Source organism: Hibiscus syriacus, unplaced genomic scaffold (genome assembly GCF_006381635.1).
Source record: "Hibiscus syriacus cultivar Baekdansim isolate YM2019G1 unplaced genomic scaffold, ASM638163v2 tig00006731_pilon, whole genome shotgun sequence".
NCBI classification, from domain to species: Eukaryota; Viridiplantae; Streptophyta; class Magnoliopsida; order Malvales; family Malvaceae; genus Hibiscus; species Hibiscus syriacus.
Genome location: NW_024062108.1, coordinates 52,966 through 59,048, shown reverse-complemented (window position 1 = coordinate 59,048; position 6,083 = coordinate 52,966). Strand labels below are relative to the sequence as shown.

The following is a 6,083-nucleotide window of genomic DNA, read 5'->3' as shown; positions in this document are numbered from 1 at the left end:
CTCCCAGATTTGATCTTCCCTAAAGGGTAGTGGAGCAAATCTACCTCAATTTAATCTTTCCTGAAGAATAGTGAAGTTAATCAAGAAATTTCTAGATATAATCTTCCCTATGAAGTAGCGGAGCAGATCTTATTTCCATATTTGATCTTCCCTGAAGAGCAGTGGAGCAAATCAATCTCGATTCAATCTTCCCCGAAAAAGTAGTGAAGAGAATCAAGAAGTTTTTAGATCTAGTCTTCCCTAAAGAGCAGCGGAGCATATCCTAATTTCTAAATCTAACATTCACTGAAGAGCAGTGGAGTAGATAAAATCCGACTCACCTTAAGTAAGGGTGTTCATATCCAATATGATCTAAAAAATAACCGAAAACCGATCCAAAAAATTGATAACCGAAAAAACCGAAACCGATTTAGTGTGTTAGGTTTTTTTTTTAAAAATCGATCGGTTCGGTTCAGTTTCGGTTTGAAAATCCAGAACCAATCCAAACCGAACCGATATCTATTACAATGAAGTGTTTCCATATTTCTTGTATAGTTGACTTTCCTATTAAGACTCTTGAATATATATAATATAGGTCCCTAAAGCAGTTACCAGATTATTCAAAATGCAAGAGATTCTTTTACCTACTGTTATGGCGATTTACAAATTTTAAATGCAAGGATTTTAAAGTATTGTGTTTTTTCCTGCACATTGTTTGTTCATCAAGAATTTTTTTAGAAACATCTAAACCGATCCAAACCGAATCAAACCGCACTTAATTGGATCGGATCTAATCGAATTTTTTAGAAACATTCAAACTGATCCAAACCGCAAACATTTATACTTTCTAATCGGATGAATTTTTAGCCAAAAACCGATCAAAACCGACCGCGAACACCCCTAACCTTAAGGTTATAGTGGAACATATTGACCTTCTAAGTCCTTTTGAGAACTCAAGTTATCCAACTGAAAAAATTGACTATCTTTTGATCTTTTCTCTATTAAAATTTCACGCGAGTAAAGAGATGCAGTTGTAATAGACTAAAAATTTTAGTCGGAACCATTTGGAACCCAAATCAATTAAACAAATAATAAACATATTTCCAACGTCCATTTAATATCCAAATTACAAGCCCAATCTGTCGATAGCCCAAATAACATATAACTTTAGCTAAAACAAAAACCTTAGCTGCCGAACAATTTGAACCATTAGATCTATGAATGATCTAGAGTCTTAGAATGAACTCTAAACTAAACTCAAATTTAATCACTATCGTCGCTGGAAGATATTGAAGAACCAATGGTTTAGATGATGAGCCTCTTTGACATCTAGATATTTTCGGAGGGTCCAGATTGTCGCGTGAGATACACACAAGGCCACCTAAACATTCCATGTGCTCGTCGTTGGCCACCTCAGTAGTACCTATGTACGAGCATTCGCACGAGCCCTAGCAGCAGTGTTTTGAAAATCGGACCGGTTCAATCGGTTCAATCGGTTCAATCGAGAATCGTTGTCTAGTCCGGTTTAATCTACACCGGTTAAATTGTTATTAGTGAACCGATCTGAACCGTTGAACCGTTCGAACAGGACTGGCTGAAAACCGAAAAAAACCACCAATTTTGTTTTTGTTTTTAAAAAAAATTAAACCAAACGACGTCGTTTGTTAAAAGAGCCAAGTCGAACTCGAGTAATGCTGAGTTCGACTCGAACTTGAAAACTTTAAAAGTAAGCTCAACTCGACTCAAACTCACGAGCTAAAAATTATCAAGTTCAAATCGAACTTAAAATATAATATTAAAATTTGAACTCGAAAAGGCTTGAACTCAAAAAAAAAATTAGAAGCTCGATTGAAGCCTAAAATTCGAGCTTAATTGAAGTGAAAGAATAGTTCACTCAATACTGACCAAAAGGCTCCATGATTTTGAATGTCAAATTACCTCTGTTATTTATACAAGTTATGTTGAGATACTCTTCTATGTTTTTTTAGCCATGTAGGATTATTTTGTTCTCATATTTTTACTCTTTAGACTTTTGGGATGCTCTTCTATGTTTCTTAGCCATGTGAGATTGTTTTTTTTAAAAAAAAAATAAATCAAACAATATCATTTTATTATGATTTTTTTAATCCTAAATTTATTTTTTAATTATAATTATATAATTATATTTATTATTTAATATATTTTATCTTAAATATTATATTTTAGTTAATTTGAATTATTTTATTTCACTTGATTTTATGATTTTTAACTTATATATGTTATGAATTATTTTATATATGACTTGTGATATAAAAAATTATTTTTTATTAAATATTTTTATTTAATTTTTTAAATAATTATATCGTAATTCGGTTCTTTCGATCGATCGAACTGATTCGACCGATTAAATAATAAACCGATAACATAATCAATTCACTAATCGATCCGATTTTGAAAACCATACCCAGCAGTCCTCTTCCATGAAAGTAGCATATGGTAAAGTCCTTTTGTATAACAAGGCTCCAAATTAAAAAAGAAAAGAGGGCATCTTTAAGCCCTCAGATCAAAGGTTACACCTTTCCTTTCCCTTCACGTATAAACAAAGCAAAGGAAGCATTTTTATCGAGGGGATGATATGGGCCTTCAAATCGGCCAGGCAAGCAACATCAACAGACCCTCATCTCACATGCAAGCATAAAGAAAGGATTTTTAAAAGGAGACATTTTTATAAAAAAAAAGGGGGGTTTTATAAAAACAAAAGTCAGAAACAAAAAAGGGGGATTTTTACCAAGGAGATTAGCGAGAAACAAAAAGGAAGAAAACCTTAAAAATCATACATTTTTCGTTCTGAAGGGATCATCGTTCTTCATCGGAGCGATTCTTCACTGGTCGAAGGTATATCCTTAAAAACCCTCATCGTTTGATAAACTTCAAAGAGTAGGGAGTTATTGTTTAGCATGTTTTCTTGTTTGAGGTTTAGAAACGATTGTTTCTATGTTTGTAGGGTTAAAGGGGTGGCTATGGTGGCTTTCACCTTGTGCCTTGCCGTCTAGAAAACAAAAAAAGGAAGCCGCTGAAAGTAAACCCGAGGGGGAAGTGATTAAGATTTTAGGTTTATAATTAAACCTTTACACGATAAACCTTTGGCCTTAGGGTTAGGAGTTGTGTTTTTTTTAGTTCATGGGTTTGTATGAACTCCTCTTATTTTTTAAGTAACACAGTCTTGTCCTCTTTTTGAGACTTAGTTTCAATTTTAACTTCTAATTTCAATATTTATATTTATGTACATTTGTCATGTTATTTTAATTTTTTTTGTATTAGTCCTGCTTTATGTTTAGGCGTTCATTTATGCTTTCAATCCCTGTATTTGGAAATCTTTGTGTGTTAATCCTTGTTCTTTGCCATGTTTACCATTAGGTCCTTAAAGTTACTGTTTTTTTTTTTATTTTTTAAAGGTTTTATTTTAGCTGAGACTTGTTTCTTAAATGTTACGTGTATATATTTACAATGATTGTCCATTTTTTAAATGTTAGCCGAGACTTTTTTCTTAAATGTTAGCTGAGACTTGTTTTGCTTTCTATTTTGCTTTCTAGTAATAAGGTTGTCCATTTTTTAAAATATCTCATATACGCAACTGGAAACAGAGGAAAGGAATAGATTTATCGTGACGTGAACAAAAATAACAATACAATTTATGGTACGGTAATAGGTATATTAAGCAAAATCATATGAAAAGAAAAGGGTACAAAATAACCTTTGACAATTAATTGATCTTGTTAACGTAGCACTAACAATGAATTAAATTTAACTATAAAATATAACATCAACATAACGTTGCATTAGATCCATTATTTGAATTTTTAAATCAAATATATTGACTTATTGTCAACATTAAGACCATTGGATACAATTAGCATTTCATAGAATTGAGTATACTCACTTAAAAATGATTAATAAGTCTGTTGTAATCAGAATTCATGAATATCTCGCTAATCATCCGGTAGACTTCGGCTTTCTCTTTGAAATAGGTTCAAAATGTAGTGAACTCCAACTTTCAAATAATTTTTTGAAATACAATAAAATTTCTATAAATTAATACTCAATAAATTACATTAAATTTCCTATATATTAATATTCAACAAATTAATAACATCTCTAAAATAATAATTTTCCAATCCTTACTTAGGCCCAAGGTCCAAATTAATATTTTTGTTAAATTAATAATATGAACTTTTTTTCTCGAAAGACTCTTATATAAATTTATAGTCCTTTAATATTATAAATTAAAATTTTATAAAATTACAAATATAAATAGGACAATTTAGTAAAATATGTTCTATTGTTGTTTGTTTATTCTTAAAATTTGAATATAGTTGTATTTTATCTTTAACTATCCTCTTCAATAGGATTTTCAATAACACTAGCTATAATTTCTTATAAATTTTGAACCATTAAACATGTATCACTTTCACCCGAATAACTCAATAAGCGATTGACATTCATTTTATTGCGGTACCCAAGGTCATTAATCATCATCACTCGTATATGAACACCATTCAATTAATCAATACAACTTATATTTTTTATTCATGAAGAATAATATAATTTCGTTGAATCAAAAAAAATCTTTAAACTAATAAATTGTTAATTTATTGATTAATTAATACCTTTTAAAATAATAAAATTATATGATACAACATTGTCAATTGGATAAATTACACCATTCCTCATTGAACTTTACTCTATCTTCTATTTCACTCACTATACTTTCAATTTTTTCAATTTACTCATTGAACTTTCAAATTGCTCTTGTTTTGGTCACCCTGAATTATTTTAATATGACATCACATTTTTTATTATTTAAATATAAATACTTTAAAGTAATTAATAAAATATTATTTTATCATTATTAAATTTAAAAAGATTGAAAATAATCACCGCTTATCGTCAACCACCAAAATCAATTGTTGTTCGATCCCAAATTTTCTTAGGTCACTTTGTCTCAACCCCTAAGTCTGAATTTAGTGATTGTTTTACTAGAAATCTCGAAACCCATGGATCTCGATTGAAGCATTTCAGTTTCCTCACTTTCGATCTCCTATTCGTGGACTTCATAGCATGTTCCAATAAAATGGAGGTTGGATTCGTAATCAGGGGGTCAAGATAACGGTTGACGATGACCCACATTTCAATTTTCTCATTTTTGATCGGATTTGAAACATGTTCCGACAAAATAAGGTCAAATTTGAAATCGAGTTTTGAGACGAAACGACAGAAGAAATTTAGGATCGAACGACCACCATTTACGACCATCAATAGTGGCATCCAATGTGATCGAATAATGGACGACCGCCTTCTATTTTTTATTCTGGGTTAACTACATAATTGATCACTTATGTTTGTATTTTGCCCACTTTTCCTCACCGATTAAAAAAAACATAATATATTGTTACTTTCGTTTTTATTTAATTAGGACGTGGCCACCACAAAATAATTGCCGTTAAATATTTTGATATAACCACACATTTGGTTTATGTTATTTATATATTCTCTTAATTTAGTTATACTTTTAATAAATTAAAATATATTTTCCTATTAACTTAATTTAAAAATATTTTGTTATTAACTTAATTTAAAAATAATTTATTTTTATTGTAATTTAAAAAATTATACTCATATATTATATTTTTTAAAATCAATAAAAAAATAAACAAAACACAAACATAAATGATTAATCATATAGTTAACCCTTTTATTTTATATTTTAAATTATTTTAATATTAAATAATAAAAAAAAAATATCCCATTATACCAAAATAATAATAAAATAATTAAGAGTAACCAACGCAAAACCAATTCAAAAATTCAATGAGTAAATTAAAAAATTAAAAGTACAGACTAAAATTAAATGAGTAACAAAAGACACAAAAAAGGATCATTCCCCGCCTGATCACCCAGAGGGAAAATTAAGAACATTTAACTTTTCAACCTCACCGTTATTAAATAGGAATATTTTCAAGACATAAAAAAACTAAAATAAATCATTCCCCTAAACGTAGCATCAAAACATTATGGAAGCAAAAGAGTACACATAAAAAATTCCCAACACTTAACAAATATTGAGA

At 29.5% G+C, this 6,083-nt stretch overlaps 1 long non-coding RNA gene across 1 annotated transcript; it reads left to right on the top strand.

The window, feature by feature from the left end:
• Window positions 1-2,528: 2,528 nt before the first annotated feature.
• LOC120200986 lies at window positions 2,529-3,015 on the top strand. The gene is made up of 2 exons (XR_005523620.1): window positions 2,529-2,853; window positions 2,963-3,015. It is a non-coding gene; the product is annotated as an uncharacterized LOC120200986 (long non-coding RNA).
• Window positions 3,016-6,083: the final 3,068 nt, after the last annotated feature.